This window comes from Martes martes (genome assembly GCF_963455335.1).
Source record: "Martes martes genome assembly, chromosome: 7".
Lineage (NCBI taxonomy): Eukaryota > Metazoa > Chordata > Mammalia > Carnivora > Mustelidae > Martes > Martes martes.
This window is the reverse complement of record NC_137894.1, coordinates 73,880,856-73,903,359: the sequence shown is the minus strand read 5'-3', so window position 1 is coordinate 73,903,359 and position 22,504 is coordinate 73,880,856. Positions and strand designations below refer to the sequence as shown.

At 42.7% G+C, this 22,504-nt stretch overlaps 1 protein-coding gene across 5 annotated transcripts in view; it reads left to right on the top strand.

Annotated features, from left to right (window-relative positions):
* Positions 1–22,504, top strand: part of STXBP6 (syntaxin binding protein 6) — a 256,274-nt gene that overhangs the window by 176,112 nt on the left and 57,658 nt on the right. Inside the window, exon 3 of one of the 5 annotated variants that reach the window (XM_080807493.1) lies at positions 1,975–2,109. The exons of the other annotated variants lie outside the window; for them this stretch is intronic. The gene's annotated coding sequence lies outside the window, so the exon portion shown is untranslated. The remainder of the gene's footprint in view (positions 1–1,974; positions 2,110–22,504) is intronic. 5 annotated transcript variants of the gene reach the window in all.

The window sequence follows — 22,504 nt, the reverse complement described above, 5'->3', positions numbered from 1 at the left end:
ACAAATAAACAAAATCCTTAAAAAAAAATGGATTACAGGAAAAGCATTAGGATGCAGAGCACCTCACTCTTACTGCACCATCGTCCTCCCGCCCCTCTCCTCCCCTTCGAAGAAGGAAGACTTCTATTCACGTTTCGCATAAAGGCCGTACAGAAGATAACAACGGCCCTAATGAAAACAATCTTACATATTATTTTCCCTGTAACATTTTATTACTAATTATTTCTTAGGCACGATGGACTGAATATATGGAAATTTCCCTCCTTTTTTTTCCAAAGAGGTTATTTTCTAACCTACTTCAGTGAGATGGCTCTCCCAGGGCATAATTTGCTTGGCCACTAGTTTTTTATTGTTCATTTTCTCTTTTTTTAGCGTTCACATTCTTTTACTTCTTTACGGACTCGCAGGAGCCTTTCTTGTATTTACTCATTGAATAACGCTGAGGCCTGTGGTGGTTCTGACCAAAGTGGGCATAGTGAGAAGTTTAGGAAACGGGTACTTCTGTCATCCTTCCTTGCTTGCAGTTTCCTTTCAGGAAGAATGGGCATAGGCATGATGGTTCCCTTACCAATTTATAGGGCTCACATAAGTCTGTTCAGGCAGATCTCAAGCCACCTCCAGAAGAGAGAGCAAATACCAAATTTGATTCAGGGAAATGGGCAGAGCTGGTGGGAAGGAAGGTGACAGGTGGGAGTGAGATGTCTCACTGTATTACTTTTGAATCATGTGAATGTTATTATCTATTGAAAGTAGAAGAAGTAAAATGAAATTGAGAGAAGAATGAGGAGTCAGCAGGCACAGGCAGTCATTATAAATGACTTTGAGGTCTGTGGTTATAGATCACAGTAAAAAAGCCATTCTGTTCAATTGACAGACATCCAGCTAACTGTCTAGGTGCCCCAGTGAGTGGCCAGGTTCTCATATGCTCTCTGCTGTTTAACTACATCATGTGTGTATTGCTCAGGCTTGTTGGCATTCCCTCTAGGCTCCAGCAACATGGATTACGTATTATGCCAAATATATATGTACTGAATTGAATCAAACACTCTTAAGGTAGAGTTTTGCGAGAGGGGGAGCCAAGCCTAAAAAGTAAAATATTTTTATAATCCCTGGCATATAAGAAAATTGAAGAAAACCAACCAAGCTCAACATGTTCAGCTCAAAACACTAGTCAGCGATGTGTTAAATTATAGTGCCAAAACTCATTCACTTTCCATTTGCATCTGGTTCATCATTGCTATAATTTTTAATGTTCTTAAACATTACCTGTTGAAGTTGTTCAAAATCCAGTAAGTGCCTTCACATACCCAATTAAATGCCCAATTACCAATTTCAGGCTCTTGACTTACATTTTAAAATGAGATGAACCTCGCCCTGCAGCTGAATTGTAAATGGATGGCAGATCTCAAGGGAAGTGAGATTTTAAGTGTTCTCACTCAGAAACCATGTTCCCACAGTTCCCACATCCTTAACTGCTTCTCCATCAAACCCTACGTGCTGTCCCGAACCAGTGTGAATTATAACTGTGGGTGTCCTTTCAAGAAGAGGAAGAAAACTGAGGGCAAACAGGAGTCAGTGGAGCCTGGGCAGGGGCACTGGAATAATTTCCTCTTCAAGAAAATAATAGTGCCTTGTGTTGAGGCCAGGAAACAAGACCAGGAAGCTGGGAGTTATGCTTTTGAATATAAATATGTATTTAACAAAATTACTTCCTAAACATTGAGTTTAAGCATAGAGTAGTATCCAAGATTCTTGGCCAGGAAATGGGTTGTCTTGAGATTCATCCCAGGTCAAGGTAATCTGAAAGAAATCAGCTGCTCTCTGGGTGGTCTTATTGCTGGACTCGTAAACTGGCCCATCCCCGTCAGTAAGGGCTCGTCTTTTTAGTTTCTTCTGAAGCGCAGTGGGTGGTTTGAGGCATAAATCAGATCGGCTTCTTGCTTTGATCCTCATAAGTCCTACCCATCCTTCCAGCTAGAGCTCAGCTGGCACTTTTCAGAAGGAAGCCATCTGGAGTCCCCCGAAAACCCACCTTTCACCCGACTTCCCTACTCTACTGAGTATGTGTTCCTTGCCTCCTCCAGCCGCCTAATGAGACGCCTCCTGCTGGTAAGAAATATGCGTTGTGGCATTTATCATATCCTACCTTGCATTTTAGCACTTATGGACTTGTCGTTTCTATACTAAAATGAGAACTTCCTGAAGAGTAGGGCTCTACTTGACTCCCTTTGTCCTTATTTCCACCCTCAGCTCATCTCCCTTCCCTCCACCCTCACCCCTTGTACATCATTTTTCCTTCATTGTGTGTGCAATAAGTATTTGTTGAATGGATGTTATCTGTGCCTTCAGATTTTTCCAGAAGAATAGAATAGTCACACTGCTTTATGATCCAAGTGTTGGCAGTTTAAATTCTTAAGCAAAACAAAATTTACATAAACATCTCATATTCAGCTATGATTCCCTCCAGGGGAATTTAGGAAAGTTATGAGCATAACATTTTGCCACTCCCAAAAGAATGGTTTTCTTCTATCTTGAAGCTCTCTTCCTGCCAAGAGACCTCCCCTTGCCACTCCTCGCCCCAACCGTTCATCAGCCCTGCAGTCCCCTGTCAGCGGGGCTGTGACAGTCTTTTGGATTCAGAATCATAGAAGAGTCGAGGACAATGACTGGGAAGAAGAAGTTAAAGATAGCCTTTGTGGGTTCGACATTTTATAATTTTTTTTAAGATTTTATTTATTTATTTGACAGACAGAGATCACAAGTAGGCAGAGAGGCAGGCAGAGAGAGAGGAAGGGAAGCAGGCTCCCCGCTGAGCAGACAGCCCGACGCGGGGCTCCATCCCAGAACCCTGGGATCATGACCTGAGCTGAAGGCAGAGGCTTAACCCACTGAGCCACCCAGGCGCCTGGCTTCAACATTTTAAAGTGAATAGGTATCTTTTATTTGGAAAGACAGACCTTACTATTTTTATCAACATAATGGTTTTCTGGGTTTGTTATTAGAGACATCTAGACATCGTAATGCGTAGCATACGTTCATGTCACACGCAGAACGGTAGAATGTGAAAACTGGGACTCGTGACTTTCTTCTGGTCCAGCTTCCTCCTAGAAATGATGAAATGGAGACCTAAACAGTAAAAGGCCTGGGTCAGAAGCACAGACAGATAGGCAGAGTGGGCGCAAGAGCCAGAGCTCCCTGACTCCAGTCCCAGGCTTGCTGCCGCTCTTTCTGAAGCTTCCTTCTCTCAGTCAGCGCTGTGATTCAGCAAGCTCCTTTCCAGGGCTAATGGACACAGGTTCCTTCCCCACGCAGAGCAGCCTTCTCCACAGAGGTCATGGCTTAGTTTCTAGGCCATGTCAGGCGTGCATGACGCTGTTGTGTTCCACGATAGAGCAAGTAAGGAGCTACAGGGTGATTCAATACCAGGAACGTCGGCCTCTGCCGGAGAACCATTTTAATGAGCATGTCCTGACAGGTGTCAGGAAGGAGCATTTCCTCCCTCTCAGGAAATGGCAGGTTGAGCTATGGTTCTTTGAAAGGGACCTTTTTAAGGCTCCAGCAAGAAACACATTATGTATTCTCACATAAGCTTCCTTTTACTTTGTTGTCTCAGCAAACAACTTTTTTTTCTCATATCAGAAAAATAGCCATTTAATTAGCTTTACTTTTTCAATTAAGATGACCTTCCACCCATGACAGTGCATGGACTCTACTAGCTTTCTGCTTGGTTTACATTTTGATGAACAAAGCTTGTTTACATTAGGAAATAATTTGGGTTCCGGCTGTTTTTCTCCAAAGCCTTTCAAGCATGGCGGCCAAGATGACGTGGATGGGATAGAGACTGTGGCACAGTGTGGTATGTACCTGTGGGTGGAAGGGCAAGGACTTTTGACGATCCTCTTTTGATTTGCCTTTCTCTGAACCAGAAATGGAAGCCAGGAGTATAATGAATTCCAGTATAACATAAATCATAATCACTGGACACCAGAATCTGAGTAACTAATCCTCTCATCCCCGCTGGCATTGGTATGCAGCCTGGAGCCTGCTAGACACACACACACACACACACACACACACACACTGCAAATGGGAATTTTACATCTTAAGCAATGGCAATTTGTGAAAAAGAGAGGGGAAACCCACCCCCCACCTTGTCCTTGGTAAAATGCTCACTCCTTCTCTCCTCCTTTTGAGGATGCAAGGAAAACTGGCATGCGCACCCTGCTCGGTGCAGGCCACTGGACAGCCAGTTTTCCTTGCGTCCTCAAAAGGATTTGTTCATGTCATTAGACTCTCAAACCAGTCACACTGTGGCTGTTTCCATCTATGCTCTCTCCCCTCTGGAAACATGGCTTTTTCTTTTCTTTTCTTTTTTTCTTGCGTTATGTTAGTCACCATAAAATACATCATTAGTTTTTGATGCAGTGTTCCAAGATTCATTATTTATGTACAACACCCAGTGCTCCATGCAATATGTACCTGCGACTGGTGGAAACATGGCTTTTTCACCTTTTATTCTTGTACTTGAGAGAGTGACTGTCCTCAGGATGTAGTCCTCCTCCTCTCTGAGGGATCCTGTTTCTTCTCTTTCTTCAACTCTCCCTTTAGAATTTGCCTCTCCTGAAAACTGGCCTGCCTCTTTGGGCCTGTTGAACCCTCCCTTTGCACTAAAATATAATTACCATTTCTCACTTGCTTTTTTTTTCTTTTTCCATCTAAGTAACCTGAAAACCCTTGAGAAGCAGGAACTACGTCCTATTTTGCCTGGAGTGCCAAAAAATTAATTAATAAACCACAAGAGTCTGCTATAATATCATCAGGGAATACATCTGAGGGCGTTCTGAATTTAGAATATTTGATAATTCATCACAAGTTTGGCTGAAGCTCCCTTCGCACTTCCTGTGGGGAAAAAAAATCTTCCCAAGCAAATGGAGGAGAATGCTAAAATAGGTACAAAAAAAAGGTTTAACCTATTAAACTAAACAAACACAAAAAACCCTTGCAGTTTAGGAGTGATCATTGGCTTGTAAACAGCATATTTCCTTTGTGTTCCTGAATTAGATTCAGTATAACAGAGTCCTAAAATGAGTGTTAGAGAGAAATACCATAGAACTCTTGAGAAAAGGGTGGGAACGTGGGCTAGACAGCCAAGGAAATTCTTGTGGCAGAGGAAGGGTCTGGAATTGGCCTGTGAAGGATGGGCACAATTCAGATCTGCAGGAGGCAGTTGTGAAGGCATCCCAGGCTGAGCAGTATCAGGGATCAGAGGCCTGCAGCCAGTCAGGCTAGGACATGTGCAAGGCCCTGGTACTTTGGGATGCCAAGTCTTTGGTGGAGTCAGTCTGGGAAGGATGGGGTATAAAGTTAGATTGGCTAGGTGGGGACCAGCCAGGCATCCAGCACCCAGGGACACTTATGATCCATTGCATTATAAATTACTTAAGGAATCAAACATTTATTTTTCTAAAAATAAGTTTATAATTTAGACTTGAAGTCTCAGGGCTTCCGAGTGCTTCTACCCATCAGGTTAACATCTTCTACATGTGACAAGATGATTGACAGCGATGGGAGGGACTTGTACCCAGAGCCATTTGAGGATCTACAGATGATGGCTTGGCGTCAGGAGGGCAACGTTTGTGATATATCTGGGGTGGACTCTGGCTTCTCACGTAGAACTCTCGGTGATGTCATTGACCTTCTTAGCAGAGGAAACACATAGGAAAGAAACATTAATTCTGTCCTTGTAATAATGTCAGACCCTAAAGTGGCCTTTGTGTTGTGTGTTAGTCACTTCCTCAGAGTCGGCTTAGAATTGGCACCATTTTGCCAGTCTAGTTTTGTGACGGCTTGTGTGATGTGTGCTGTACAAGTATCTTGGAACTCCAAAATGCGCGTGCTCAGTATCGTATATGACCAGTGACCACACATAAAACATCACAGCAGCAAAGAGGTCCCGGAATCTATGGTTTTGTTGATAGACTAAAATTTGAGTTCGAAGAAGTGAATCTTTATGGGAATCTTGGCATAGTTTAGCTTCTCTGTTTATCTAATATTGCTAGTTCCCAGAGAGATTTCCTCCTTCACACAGGTGCCAGCTTCCCTTGATGCTAAGGTCAACTGAAGGCTCAGCAAAGTCTCATTAAGGAATGGATCTGTTGGCCATGGGGATCTTGGCCTGTGGAGTCTGGTGGGAAAAAAACTGGTACGAATTTGTACCTGATCTAAGAAGTCCTCTCTAAGGATGATCAGGAAGTTGGCTTCCTTTAGCCATTAGTGGGATGAGGAAGAGGTAGCAGGTACAAGACCTGTATTACCTCTCTGGGGCGCCTGGGTGGCTCAGTGGGTTAAAGCATCTGCCTTCGGCTCGGGTCATGATCCCAGGGTCCTGGGATCGAGCCCCACGTCGGGCTCTCTGCTCCGTGGAGAGCCTGCTTTCTCCTCTCTCTCTGCCTGCCTCTCTGCCTACTTGTGATCTCTGTCTGTCAAATAAATAAATAAAATCTTTAAAAAAAAAAAAAAAAAAGACCTGTATTACCTCTCTGTTCCAGAGAGGCAGGTTTTTAGGACGTTACAGCCTCCTGTGGGCAAGGTGCTTCTTTTGAGTCCATGGTCCTTGGCAGCGAGACTCGAGCAGACTAGAACTTAGGTTATGGAAAGCTATCCGTGTCTCGGAGTTAGCGATATTAACATTTGTGAAATGTGACCCATCCTCATTACAAACCCGCTGGGCCCCACCCAGCAGTGAGCCTTGGCTGGAAAGCAGCTGCACAGTACAGCGGCCCACCCACTGAAGATGAGATCTTTTATCATTTGCTTCTGCAGGTAGTAAATATTCAGCTGGATGCCACACTGTGAGGCTTCGGGGGACCTCTGGACCCTTCACATCATCATCTGGCACATTCCTGATACACAGTCTTGACAGAGCAAGACCTCCAGCACACACTCATCCTCTCCATGGCAATTCTTCAAACTGTGGCAAACTGCCAAATACACCTACGCTGTTTGATAGACTTCGTGCAAAGCCTTTCATTTTGTATCATTTTATTTCCAGTGGCATCCTCCCACCTTCTACCGCCCCCTTCCTGGATATTCACAACATTCATGCAACAGAAAATATTGATGCTCACTGCACACAAGGAATGCTGCTAGATACTTCACTGTACTTTGATTAGGAGTAGGGGCTGCAGAAGGTGATCAACAGTGTACAATTCTTTAGTGAGAACGGGAAATAGCTTCTCCCAGTCAAGGTGCTCAAAAGGGGCTTATATACCTGCCATATGGAAATAGTGGCAAAAAAGAACATAATAAGTAGGCAAAATATTGGTGTGGCTTGTGGAAAAAATATAAGCTTAGAATGTCAGTTAAAAGTTTAATCTCTTCAAGAATTTGGCCAGTGGCTTCCTAAGTACTCACAGTAGATGACCATAGCGTGTAGCACCACAGGTTTCGAAAATACTGGCATGCCCAAATAGGAATCCAGATAGTCCAATGCTGAATGGGAACTTCTTGCATTGTGTTCTCCTTTTCAAAGTGTTCTATTTAGATCTAGCTCTTTGTCCTAAAGGGAACATGAAGAACTCAGCTGGGTCCGTGGAGGTGGTCATTGAAAAAGAGGACCCATCTGGGTAGGCTGAAGGGAGTGGAAAGGTTTTAACTAGGGGAAAACTGTAGACCAATTAAATGACTTGCAAGAATATGAAATGCAAATGGCTTTAATCATAACCTCAAAGGAGTTTCTCATCACGAAGCTCTTTATTCTGGTGAGTTATAAATTATTATTATGAAGCTAAAAAGAGGTTGGGAAAAGAATCTGTATAAAGTAGCTGAGAAGGTAGCATGCTCAAGACATGGTGGAGAGTAGACCTCTTGAGACATCTTCCAACTCTGTAACTCTGTATTGCCCAATTCTGTACTGACTGCAGGGGCAGAAGTGCAAACCATACGTGTAGAATCCGTTAAGGGAGCTTTAGTTATGTCAGACTGGTGTAACATCGCAAACAGCTTTAACTTATACATTGAAGCAAAACGTTGCTTTTGAATGTGCCAATGAAGTTAGAAGTTTTAGTAATTCGTTGGTCTAAGGAATTTACATTTTTCCCCCCCTGGTTGTAAGTGCTAAGTTTAGTTTTAAAGCTAGTTTAAGTTACCTTGCAATGCAATATTGGTGATTTCTGCCCCAAATTAAAGTCAGAATAGACTGAAGTTCTGAAGTTTGGGTACCAGCTCAATCTCACACAAAGGGCTTGAGAATTCAGTTAGTAGGTCCACTTACTAACTTGCATGATTCTGCTATAATGTATTCTCTGCCTAACGTAAACCGTGGCTATCTATAATGCTTGCTCTTGCTGTTAAAGAAAATATAATACCTTCTTTACTCCCACAGTGGAGGGCACACAGTGACATTCAGTAAAACTGAGAAAGTATACTCCATAGGGTGTACACCAGAAGGTGGGGTAAGCGCTCAGCTCTGTCCCTGAGCTGCACGGGAATAGATTTTAGTGACCACAGTCAACGTTGGCTGAGAGCAGCAGCTCCTCTCTTTGGCCCAGTATGGTGACTGCTCTCTGACTCACACTGGCCTGCTCAGAAGAGCCTCTGGTCTAGGCTCCAAGTCTAAAGGAGAGGCAAGATACCATGGGGCAAGCAGGTGGAGGCCTGCCAACATGGCCAGCTGAGTTTTGAGAAGAGCTAACGTATCCATAGTTAGTTGTGCCTCATCTCCTTAAGACAGTTTGCCCTCCAGGGGCGCCTGGGTGGCTCAATAGGTTAAGCCTCTGCCTTCGGCTCAGGTCATGATCCCAGAGTCCTGGGATCGAGCCCCACATCCGGCTCTCTGCTCGGCAGGGAGCCTGCTTCCCCCACCACCACCCCGCCCCTCTGCCTGTCTCTCTGCCTACTTGTGATCTCTGTCAAATAAACAAATAAAATCTTAAAAAAAAAAAAAAAAGACAGTTTGCCCTCCCATTATGCTCCAGTTTATGGGGAAATTGCCAGTGGGAATCGGTAGAGAAAGCCAAGCCTATCTCCACTCATTCAGCATCCCAGGGTCAGGTGTTTCGCTCCTTTTGTCCTGAATCTTCATCAAGGGGTGCTGTTGAAAGATCCCCAGGGATTTTTCTTCAGAAGGAATCATTTAACACAAGTGCCATCCTTTATTTCAGAAATGATTCCTCGGCTGTCCGTAAATCCTAACGAGGTGCACACCAGTGCATTCCCCTCGGCCTCTGCAGCGGGAGGCACAGAGGCGCTGGCTCCCTGCACGCCAAGTGGCTCTTTACCACATGTCAGAATCTACAGTCTGACCCCGGACAGAAAGAAAAACAGACATGGCCGTAAAGCGAGTAGGGTGGGTGAGATATTGCTAACCACACTCATCAGTACATATGGCAAGTCCTTGATCATTCCTGATGAGAATGGAGATATTTCATGTGATGCATATTTGAGGTAGGACCCTGGGTAGGGCACCCTGCCAGGTGCCCTGAGGTAGACATAATCTCTTATTCTCAGATTACTGATAATCTGGTAGTTGAGATTGCACATACGATAAATACAAATATCTTTATTCTGACACACGTACAAGCATGTTGTTTGATGGACAATGGCCTACAGTACACCAGACCTTAGGGTGTGAAGCTGACTGGGCCTTGGTGACTGACCTTGAGGATGCCCTCTGGGAGGAAGGTCAACAGCTATGGAGAGTAGGACAGACTTCCCCTTTTCCATGTATCCCTGACCACCATCAGTCTAACCACCGTTGCCTCTCCCGGACTCCTGCAGTAGATGCTCCCCTGTGATTTCCCTGCCTTCCCACACACTCCTGCATGCCCTCTTTGCCCATAGCAGTTGGCCAACATTTTTCAAATGTAATCAAGATCCTGCTGCACCGCTCCCTCATGGTTACCTAACCTTGGACACTGGGACCTTTGTGAGCTCATACTTGCTCTCCTCCATGAACTTACTCATTCTTTCCTTTCCTTGGTCTTCTTTCTCTCCCTTGAACATGTCAAGCTCTTTTCCACCTCTGAGTTTTGCCATTAACTGCTGTGCCCAACGAAACTTCTGTGCCCAGAGGACAAAGCCATTGGGTTTTACCATTAGGCATTTTCATGTTTATGGGGCAGTTGCTGGAGCACAGGAAGGGCACAGGGAAATGATGAGTTAAGCACACATAACTTTCCTCTCACTGCCACACGTTTCAAAAGAATGGGTAGGGTTGGAGGACTGGCCTTGTCAACAGAGAATTCTCATGGGAAAGGAAAACGTTAAGCATGTTCTTGGGAAGAATGAAAGAAGTCTGAAAAGATGAAGATAGAAAGCTTCATCCCAGAGGAGGGATAACTGGAGTGTTCCCAGAAAAGACAGGCAGGGAGAGGACCGTGAACCCAATGGGAGAATTTTATAAGTAGGATATGCTTTTCAAATACCAAGGTAGATTTTTATAAAAGCCAGTGTCAGAATTGCAGTGAATAAATTCACTTCTGTTATGGACTAAATGTTTGTGGCTGCCCAAAATTCGTACGTTGAAATCCTAAACCCCAGTGTGATGGTATCAGGAGGTAGAGCCTTTGAGAGATGATTAGATCATGAGTGTGGAGGCCTCCTGAATGAGTGCTCTTTTATTTAAAAAAAAAAAAAAAAAGACCTCAGAAAGCTCCTTTGCCCCTTCTTCCATGTGGACACAGTGAGAAGACAGCTGTGAAGCAGAAAGTGGGATCTCACCAGACACTAACTCTGCTGGCACCGTGATCTTAGACTCCCCAACCTCCAGAACCATGAAAAGTAAATTTCCGGTATTTATATGCCCTCCTGTATGTGGTACTCCATTATAGTAGCCAAAACAGATGAAGATAACTTCCAACTTTGCACATTCTTTCTGTGTAGAGAATATACTGGGTGCTGTGATTCTGTTACCAACAGTAGCCTTGCAATGAACTGACTGGGCCAGGTGCTGAGACATGCCTATCAGGGCTGGTGACTTCAAATGGGTACCAATTCTTAAACCCTCTTGTCATCATCATCATCATCATCATCATCATCATTGTTACCAGTTTACATTTTGTTAAGGTGTAACTTATACATTGTAAGTCATAGAAATCTTAAGTGTATGATTCAGTGAGTTTTTTATATAGAGAAAAACCTATGTCCTCATCATCCATATCGACACATAGAACTTTTCCAACATCCCAGGAGGGTCCTATCTACCTCTATCAAAGGCAATCTCTATTTTGACCACGACTGCTATAGATCAGTTTGTGAAATTTTTAACAGCTTTATTTTCTTGAGGTATAATTAACATGCAGGAAACTACGTATCTGAATGGTACAGTTGGTGAGTTTTTACATATATATATATCTCCATGAAATTATCACAATCGAAAAGACAAACCTATCATCCCCAAAAGTTCCCTCGTATCCCTTTGTAATCTCTCTCTGGCCCCCAACATTCCCATACTCCATGTCTGCGTGTATCCATGCATTTGCTTTCTATCCTAGACATGAGTTTGAATCTCCTAAAATGTTATACAAATGGAAGCATATACAGTGTGTATACTCTTTTCTGGTCTGTGCTTCACTTGGCATAATTATGTTGAGATGGACCTTTAGGTTGTTTCCAGTTTTTGCCTATTACAGATGAAGCTGCTGTGACTGTGCACGAGCAAACACATGGTGGGGTCAGTCTTTTCCATTTTAGCCATTCTAAGAGGCGTGTCCTGGAACCTCATAATGGTTTCAGTGTCCCATTTCCCCGATGACTAATAATGTTGAGCATCTTTTCCTGTGCCTTTTTTCCCATCCACATCTTCTTTATGAAGTATTTGTTCAAATCTTCTACACATTTTTTTAAAACTAGGTTGTTTTCTTTTTATTGAGTTTCAAGAGTTTTTAAAGTATAAAGTGATAACAATAGAAGTCCTTTATCAGAGATTTGCAGATTTTTTCTCCCAGTTTGTGCGTTGTCTCTTCATCCTCCTGAAGGGCAGAAGTTTTATTTTCTTCTTTTGTGAATCGTACTTTTAGTGCCAAATCTAAGAAGCCTTGCCTCGCCCAAGGTCACAAAGATTTTCCTCTGTGTTTTTTTCTAAAAGTTATCATAGTTTTAGGCTTTCACATGTAGGTCTCTGATCCATTTTAACGTAATTTTTGTATATGGTACAAAGTAGGAACTGAAGTTCCATTTTTTAGCAGGCAGATGTCCGGTTGTTCCAGTATCATCTGTTGAAAAAACTACCCTGTCCCCAGTGCCTCGCCTTTGCACTTTCTTTGAATACCAATTTCCCATATATATGCAGGTCATTTTCTGGACCGTTCCACTGACCTGTGTGCCCATCTTGACACCAGTGCTACAGTGTCTTGTTTAGTCAAATAACAAGTCTTGTGAATAGGTAATAAAAGTTTTCCACAGCTTTGTTCTCTTTTTCCCCTCAGGGTTATTTTTGCTTTTTAAGATCAGTTTTCTAGTCTGCCTGATGGAAACTCTTCCCAAAGCCTATTTGAGCTTGGGGTACTCTTTCCTCTATTCGTTTACGTGGTTCTTTCTTTGGCCTCAGGTAATTTCCTCACACACCTGTGGTGAGAAACATGCAGCTAAGCTGTTCACGGGTGAATATCTGTCGATCTCCAGCATTCTTTCTGCGTGTAGTTTTCTCTTCTTCATGACTCTGATGTGAGGATAATGACCCCTGGGTCTCCCCAGGCTCTCTGCTCTGTCTCTTCAACTCACACACCAGTCTCTGCCTAGGCTCCTCCTTGCACCACAGCCTGGAAGAAACTCTCAAAGCAGCAAATAAACTTGGGTGATCATAGGACTCGCCTCATTCATTTCCTGTCTCTCAAGGGTTCCTTTCCTTCATTGTTCCACATAGTTTGTCCATTTGGGGTTGCTTCAGGCAGAAGGATGGACACAGCACCACTCATTTCTGTTATGTAGATGCAGAAGTAGGATTCCCGGGCCGTAGAATATCACATGTTTAGCATTAGGAGATACTGCCTAGAGTGTACCAAAATAAATTCAGTTAATTTTAATTATAGATCCTTTTCACTCATGTAAATGACATTCATTCTGCCCAGAACACGTCCCTAGGTTTTATTCCTCCATTTAACACAGTGATGAGTGAAGGTGGCATGTTCTTAATGACATCATTCACTTTTTTTAGATGTTCAGTCACCTAACATGTATTACTGAAAGGATTAAGTAGTGGTGGAGGCGAAGAAGGAAACCAGAGAGAACAGGTAAGGTCTATCTTTGCTTGACTGATAGTCATAATTATATCTGACAGCCTGTGTTTTCTAAGTAATAACAGCTTCGATTTTTCCAGAAACCTAGTGATATTACATGTTTAGTACCCAGTCCATTAGAGAATTCTCTGCTGCTCTGCCTCCTTCAAGGCAGGAAAAATTCTCCTTTTGGAGGGAGTAGTCTTCTCACACCGAAGGCAATCCCCATCCTCTTAACACCCTCCCGTGGTTCTCTTAGACTGACTACTCATAGATTATATGCTCACCAGTGGGTGCATAGTGCCAGGGAGTGTCGCACCAGGCCTCCTTCCCCCCACATGAGGGACAAGGAAGCAGAGGCTGCAGAAATGACTCGCTGTCTTCTCACTGTTAGGGCTATTTGAGCTCAGGAAGGCTCTGGCTCTTTAGCCACCCTTCCAGACAAAATACATAGTGAATTTCTACCAAGTACGACATTTCTCTGCAGAGAGTCGCTCCTTGGCCTGGATAGAATGGAAAACAGCAAGGAAAGCATAATATTAAAAAAATCCCTTTTTCAAGTTTTTATCCCCAGCCCTTGAGCTTCTTGTGGAGTAATTTAATTCGTTCTTGAGTCAGGTACTGCTGCTTTGATGCCTTTGTCTTTAGATCCTCTGTTTGTAAATCTCCCCTAAGAATAGATCAAAAATGATGTTTACATCTGTTTCCAGAACTGAGGAAGTAAGGACAGAATAAGACTCTGTGACTACAGTTAACCCCTTCTGTTATTGCGCTGCATGTTACAGGGTTTGGGACTGGATTTAATCTCCTCAGTAGCCACCATGGCTCTCACCACTCTAAGCCTCGGTGTCCTTAGCTTGGGCCTGTTCGCTTGTTTGGCAGTTACACCACGTCAGTCAGATGTGTTACACCCTCTCTGTATAAGGTGTGAAGTTGCAGTAGCTAACACCAGCCGGGGTTTATAATTCATTGTATGTTTACCCTTTACCCAAAATGCATGCAAATTGATTTTCTCCTCAAGTCCGTGGAGAAAAGTCTCAGGAAGCTAAAAAATCATGCACAATGGGAAATCTTGGATTGCTGAATCTCAAGCCCAAAATTGTGTTTTCAGGGAGGCTGAAGCAGACAGAATTGCTTACAAGAGATGCTGCTAGAATAAGGATTGCAGGAAACGAGATTTCCTAAGAAGTTCTAACCCAAAATTTATCTCCTTCTAGTGTCCTGATATTTCTCTAAGTTCTTGGTTTTTGCCATTTTCTCCACTCTCCCTAGTTTTCAGAATACTCTTCTTTTCTAGTAAGAAGATAGTTCAAATCCCTTACAACTGTGGTTTGACCGTGAAACTGAACACTTGAACCTGAAATAAATTTTTGTTTGATCCGTGATTTCCGGCGGGCTTAGGAGCTGTTCTTCCTTCCGTTGAGGAGCTATTCGTTTGTTCCCTCCTTCGTGTGTACGTGCGTACATAAACCAGCACTTTGTATGTCGATGTATAATACACAAGACAGCATGGAACGTGATGGGGACACTGTTGGTCTTGCAGTGGGGAGCACAAACCCTCTGGTGATTAAGCTTTCTGGTTCCCAGCTAAAGATATAACAGCCCAAGACGACCTGTGGTGCACCTGAACCCCTCATAGTCATTGACTTGAAAAGTAGAATAGCCTGTAAAAAAAATTAAAAAATAGGGCACCTGGGTGGCTCAGTGGGTTAAGCCTCTGCCTTCAGCATGATCTCAGGGTTCTGGGATCGAGTCCCACATCGGGCTCTCTGCTCAGCAGGGAGCCCGCTTCCCCTCTCTCTCTGCCTGTCTCTCTGCCTACTTGTGATCTCTCTCTCTCTCTCTCTGTTAAATAAATAAATAAAATCTTTAAAAATAATAACAATAAAATAAAATAAAAAAATAATAAAAAATAAAAACTACATGTTTTACAATTTAAAAAAAAGAAAGAAAGAAAGAACCAGGCAAAGAAGCTTAAAATTAGAAAGAATGACATTTTAGAAATACCAATTAGATGTCATATTAACATGTGACATTGAAGTTGCATGTTCCAAAAGTAATACCGTTTCCTTGTTGTTAATTTGCAAACATTGGAAACCCATTAGAACTTTCTGCAAAGTTGGTGCAGGGTGGTGGGGGGGGGGCGGTGGTCGCTGGCTCTATTGATGTGTAAGCTGTTAATACTCTCCATATAGTGCTCCACCTTCATACTTGGGCTTTTAAGCGTCCTTCTTAAGGAATGCTTGATGTGGGATGTTCTTATTCCCCTCCTTCTCCTGAAGGATCTCTCTAAATTTCTGTGCAAGAAGTTTCACATACAGATAGTCCCTTTTTCAGTATCCCCCTGGAAAAATTTCATGGGCTTTCGATCTCTTGGTCCTCCCTTTCCTTCTCCAGTTCGAGGGGAGAATGTGATATAAGATACAGGCCCTGGAATTGATGATACCAAATAAGAAATCTGTGTGGAAACTTTATTTGTGATTTTCCCTACTGTAGACTAAGGGAGTCTGCCTTTAAGAACAAACCTCACAGCCCTTGTGCAATGATTCTCCCCTGTCTTCCCCTTTAGGGTTAGTAGAGCAGGGACTGTTAAAGGCCATCCTACCTTCTTCCCCAGGGCTTGGTTCTCAAGACTGAATGTAACTGTTTTTGCTGTGATGGTGTTTATTTGGATGAAAAATGCCTTCCTAGAAGCAGGCGGATTCAAGAATACCCTTTCAGGCCTGTTTGGGTCCTGTCAGGAATCTGACCAGAGAGCCCTCAGGACCTTAGATAAGGAGGAGAGGAATTGGGCCCCAAAGACCAGCTTGGCCATTTCATGAATTGGTCTGGTTGGAGCCTGTGGAGTCTGAACATTTACCCTGTCCTAAATGGGAACACACTCTGGGAAGTCAATGATCAACGCTGTGTAGAGCGCGCCATGCTCCATTTCCCACTAACTCTAGCAGTGATGACGTTCCCTCGTTCTGAAAATATTTGAGGGAACAATCTCTATATCCTTGCTTCTCAGCTTTGTAAACATTCTGCTGTCTCACCAGGTAATACTGCGGATGCAGCCTCAGACCTGATATTCATTTCTCCGTAGGTACTGTGAAATCCACCTAGAATTATCATATATTAGAGTTTTGGAAGAGCATTAAGGAAACCAGTTCCAGGTAATCATTTCTCACGTTGGTCTGTGAGCTCAGTTCTTTACCATGTCAGCATCCAGGAGGTGTGCTCAATTTTGCTTTTACTTCTGGAACCACATTTCAGAGGATTTCTCCTTTTCTCTCTCTTTTTTTCCTTCATGTCAGCCACCTCTGACAAAGAGCCGCCCTGATAAAATTCTGTGTGGACATCACTTTTATTCCTTGCTCCAAATTGTTTCTCACCAACAGTTTTGTTGAAATCCACATGTCTGGCCATTGGACCCCAGCAGAGCAGAGAGCTAAAGCATACCACGAAACACCAACTTTGACCTAACCATAAGGTCATGGTAGGAATAAACGTGATGAAGTTTTAAGGTATTTTAGGTATCAAGTTGTGGTAAGCTCTGCATTTTAACTACCTAGCCTCAATATCAAGCTATATTGTAGATACGGTTTGTTCTTCAGCACCCTTTTTTAAAAAAATAGAAATGATCACATAAAAATGTGAGATGATTCAGTTGGAATTTAATTTCTTTAATAAGAAATGTGTGTGTGCACTGGGGAAGGTATGTGCTATGGTGAGTGCTGTGAAGTGTAAACCTGGTGAGTCACAGACCTGTACCCCTGGGGCTAATAATACATTATATATTAATTTAAAAATGTTTTAAAATTTTAAAAATTAAAAAAAATAAAAAAGAAGAAATGTGTGTGCAAGTGTTGGTGAATATACGAAAATACCTAGGAAAAATGAAATGGTAGAGGATATTGGTAATGAGGAATAATTTTGTTTATATGATGATTATTTGTTTCTTTTAAAATAATATTTTGGGGCACCTGGGTGGCTCAGTGGGTTAAAGCCTCTGCCTTCGGCTCAGGTCATGATCTCAGGGTCCTGGGATCGAGCCCCGCATCGGGCTCTCTGCTCAGCGGGGAGCCTGCTTCCTCCTCTCTCTCTGCCTGCCTCTCTGCCTACTTGTGATCTCTGTCTGTCAAATAAATAAATAAATAAATCTTTAAAAAATAAATAAAATAATATTTTAAGACTGAAACTAGATATTTTTTATCTTAAGCAAAATTGATTTTCCTATTTCAAAAGACTGACAAGTGATGCTGTGTGAATAATGAGATTGCAGGGAAAAGCTGTAACTCCTTAAAAAGTCTTTCAACCATTAGACCTTGAAATGGAAGATCAGCCCGTTAATCACTGGCAGACCAGGTACCTTCTGCTGGTTTGCGTAATATGCGAGTAACTTGCATTTCTGTCTTTCTTTCCTTATCAGTCTTTGTCCCTTCCTCCACCAATTCCAGACTTACCATAAGACCAGGTTGGCTGGCTTGTTGGTTTCCAGTTAAATAGAATTTTCTGATTGGGCAGAAGCAAGGCTGGTGGTCTCTACCCTTTGGCTATAGCTAAGGGTTCTTATTTTGTATTTGAACAGTCTTTCATGGAGGGCCCTCTTTTTTCTTCAAAAGACCTTTTTTATGTCATTAGTTCATGAGGGAAAGATACTTTACCACCTGAATAATGATGGTAATGACATGGGTAATTCCCATCACTGCTTCTTAACTATAGCCGAGAGGTAAATGAAGTCTAAACGAAGACTAATGAGGAGGCATGCCCTATGAGAACCACACTTTTTTTTTATCAGAGTTGGTAGCAAAAGGACCTGGGTTTGGTTGGCCCCATGCTACTGTTTTCCTCTGATACCAACAGAAAACAGTGGGTAACGGGATAAATGAAAAAGCGATATTAAACCTGGATAGCTCCAAGACATGCCTTACTCAGTGAGTCCCAATGCCTATGACGCAGTGCTCTTAGAGAAGCCATTCCCAGGTAAGTTTTATAATTATATCTAGGGAACATCTGATTGGCTTTAGCACCTGTCCACACTTGCTTATCACCACTTTACCTTCAAGTGGACCTCATATGCCAGACTTTCCGCTGACAACTCTCTAATTTGAAATTCGTAGCATTTATGTATTAATTGTATTTTTTATATTATTTCCTTTTTAATGTAGGCAGAGCCATGTATCTATTTATGGCTTTAATATGCTCTGTTCCTCATTAACTTCAGTGAAAAAACAAGTTTATATAAAGGGAAATATTAAGGGAATAACAGTTCATGATATTGTCAAAATCACAAAAGCAGTATCATTATTAGAACAAAAAATTCAGTTAGCCCTTATTTAATGAGCTTCCCACACGCAATAAAACGTGGCATTTGACATTGCAGCAAAAAGCTGCAGTAAAAAGAGCAGTGAACCCTAAGCTCATTTTGCAAGTTGCAGTTTTCTCATTTATGAACAGTATTACTTTGACAAGTCTGTGCTTTCCATGCCTCAGTTTGCTTGTCTGTAAATACAGTGATGATAACAGTAATGCTGCCTCTGTCACAGACCTGTGGTCAAGTACAAGAGAAAAAATCAGAAACTGTATTTTTAAAAGGTCTTCAAGAAATTTAATTGCCAGAGGGCACCTAAAAGGCTGGGTCGGTTAAGCATCAGACTATTGATTTCAGCTTAGGTCATGATCTAGACCAAGCTCCATGATGGACTCTGTGCTCAGTGGGGAGTCTGCTTGGGATTCTCTCTCTCCCTCTGTCCCTCCCCCAACTCGCACATTTGTGCACATTCCCTCTCTCTCTTTCTGTAAAATAAATAAAATCTTAAAAAAAAAAACTTTAATTGCTGGGGAAAATGTCACTTGTTATTATGTCAATTTCTAGGATCCTACCTCACAAACTGGTAGGAGGGAGCTTGCGAGATCCACGTGGGGATTTATCTACCTCTTACATGTTTTAGGACTCGATAGTCATGATAGCAATTTGGGTTTTATTCTTTTCAAATATTCCAGAGAAGCAAATTTTGAGTATTTTATCCAGGTTTGAAATGAACCTGTTTTGCAAGGGACAAAGTTCAGTGAAAGAAATAACATGGTGAGAGAAGTTTCTGCAGAAAAACGATCACCCAAGTTTTTTTCTATGGAGTTTGACATGCAAACTGAAATCTGAATGGTGGACAAGAGACAATCATTAAAAAAAAAAAAGAAAGAAAAGAAAAGAAAAAACAAAGGAAAGAGTATTTCTATAAAGGGGACAGCATTTGCAAAGGGTAGAAGGGGGTTGCTATTTCCTGGAGCAAAAGATGGCAGGAGCCTGGTAGAAGGGAGAATGGAATGGGTTGGGAACGGGGAGGTACTCAAGAGCCAGATCATCTAGGGCTTTGCAGGTCATGGGAAGGGCCTTGGGTTTTATTCTAAGCATTGGGATGCCATTAAGAAGGTTTTAAAAGATGGTTCATGGAGCACTTGGTGTGGTGCATAAACAATGGATTCTGGTACACTGAAAAGAAATTTTAAAAATTAAAAATTAAAAAAAAATAAAAGATGGTTCAGTCTTCGGTATTTAACTTTGAATGACTGGGCTGCTCAGAAATACCAGCGTGGGAGGTATCATAGAAGTCTGGGCGAGGGCACATGGTCTGTTAGCTGGAATGTGGCTGCTCCATGGAGCCTGCCTGACTTCCCCCAACTCTGCCCTCGTCCTCAAAGCCCCCTCCTTCCCCAACACCTCACTCAGATGACTCCTGCCATGCATGAGCACTGTTCTGGATCATTCTGAATAGCCCCACCCCCCACCGCCCAAGTTCTTGACTTAGAACCATATCTTATTCAGTCTTTGAATTGCCCACAAAACTGACTTTTGTGTTTCCCATCTAATAAATGTCCCGTAGTTATTTGTGAAATAAGCTAATACACTAGCAGTGATTTCAGCAGTCTCTGTGTTCTAGAATCACCTAGGGAAAATGAAAATGTGGATGCCAGGCCACACCTCCAGAGATTCTGACTCATGTGGTTTGGTGAATTTGTTGTAAAAACTCCCAGATGATTCTGGTGCGCAGTTGGAGTGGAGACCCAGGGAACCAGGCTGGTTCTGAGTGGTCTTAGCTGGGAGTACCATGCTTTCCCTGCCTCCTTTAAATGCCTGTGTGTTTCCCTCGGCCTCAGGAACATTAAAGGCATGACAGAAATGCCCTGGTTATCTGCCCTTTAAAGTCATTCAAAATTGTGACTACAGAGTCTTGTATTGACAGAGTTGGACAGAGAGCACTCCAATATTACCGATGCAGGGTATGCTATCAATCAGCTGGCCTTTGGAGGGAGAAGAAAGATTCCTGGTTTTCACTGAACGTCCAGAATTTGAGTGACATATTTTTTTTATCAGCTTTGGACCCCAAAAGCGCCAAAACAACAAAGGGGATAAAACAGGGCTCCTTCAAGCACAGAACTCAGAAAGTCTGGCAATGGTGTGTTTCTGCGGTTGTTTTGATTTCAAGAAGGGGAAAGTCTTTATTTAACTCTATATAATGTGTATATAATAATATAATTTTAAGGCACCTGCTTCAAAATAGAAACTGGGATGTTGGAGATAATAACAATAAACAAAAATTAAACCAAACCGGGCTCGGTGCCCAGGAAAACTACCAAGATTCCAAGAACTGGGCAAAGAATAAGCAAGCAGAGAGAACAAGTCAGGCATGTCTGGAGCTGTAAGTGCCTCGTGGAAAATGACCACTGACCGCTCTGCCGCGCGGTTCTTGTTAGCAGTTCTGTGGGGCATTTGCATGTGGGTGGGGTTCCTGCCCTTCTCATTTCAGTGACAGACTTCCAGGGAACTTGCTTTGCTAAAATGTCAATCCTAAACATGCCAGTAATTACAGTGATCCTGCATTGTGTTTGAGTTTTTATAATGCTGTGAACCACTTGGAAATAAGTGGACCAGAAGTAAAAATAGGCATTCATAACGACTTTAAAGCTAGAAGGAAAGCCTTCATGTTTCCCAGGATGCCTCAGTGTCGTGTAATTTACATAAACAAAGGAGGAAATCCTTTTTGTGTGTTTAGGGGTGTGTGTCTAATACAGGAACCCATGTTTTCCTGTTATTGAAAAGAATTCTTTAATCTTTTCAGCACATTTTAGGACCTGCCTGTATTCCAGGTATGTTGTTTCCTCTACCATGAAAACAGAAGAGCAGGGCATGGGTGTCAGGGAAACCTATTAGATGTCATAGGAGACACATGAAATAAATGCATTAAGTTAAATGGCTAGACAGAGCCCTAGGCTGATACTGTTGCCTGAATTTAGTTCGGAGAATGGTTATCCCTAAGAGGACTTAACAGACTTACACATGGAGCCATGAGCCAGACAGGCTGCATGTGAATAGAAGACTATAAAATTTCCACTGATCGCGGGTGTTAAGGGGATGATGACTTTTTAACCATGAAAGTAAACGTAATTGGTATGAGACGTTCAGAAGCTTTTAGCCAAATATAGCTGACATAATGAGTAATAAACCTAAGCATTATTTAAGATTATGTTTTAAATGTTTGCTAAATTTTGGTTTGGAGCAAAGGGAGAAGAGTGTCATAAAAAGAGGTCTTTAGTTTGGAAGCATAGGGCTCTCAGCAGAGGCAAAGGCAAGGCGCCCACATCTCATTCCCCTCTCGGTCCCTGTGTTCCTGCTCTAATGACCTGAAACTGCCCTAAATTCTCCTGTGTGTGAGGGAGAGTCTTCTTACCAGCAGCCATAACTGGAGTAGATGCTTTCTGTCCTTCATCCCTCAAGGATTCTTTTTGCCATCTGTTGAACATCACATGGTTATCTGGAAATGTAGGACCTGCGGGGTTTCTGGAAACAAAGAATGTGCCACCGATGCACAAGCTTATTGGGATCACATTCATTACAAGTAGTACCTTCCACTTTTTCTAATTCCCTTAGTAGCATCATTTCTGTTAAGTTTTACAACTCCTACAGCCAGGCCCCAGGAGGTTTCAGGAAAGCCCTTTGAAAACCCTTAATTACCACCCAGCCCTGGAGGCTCTAAGTCACAAGTAAGCAGACCTAAAAACATCCAGAGTGACTCTCTCCGAGTGGCTGGCGCTTGGCCTCTGTCTGAGAGGCGACAGTGTCCATCCTCAGCAAAGGAAGAACTGAGTAAGGCTGGGAGAAGGAGCTGTCTCGGCCCTGTAGGCATGGTGACCTCAGCAATTTGGGAGGGGGGCGGTGTGGGAATGCCAAGTACAGTCAGAAACAGATGCACACTAGATTCAAACTGGACCATAGTTTAAAGCCAAATCATCTTTTTTAAGTGAGGTGTTAC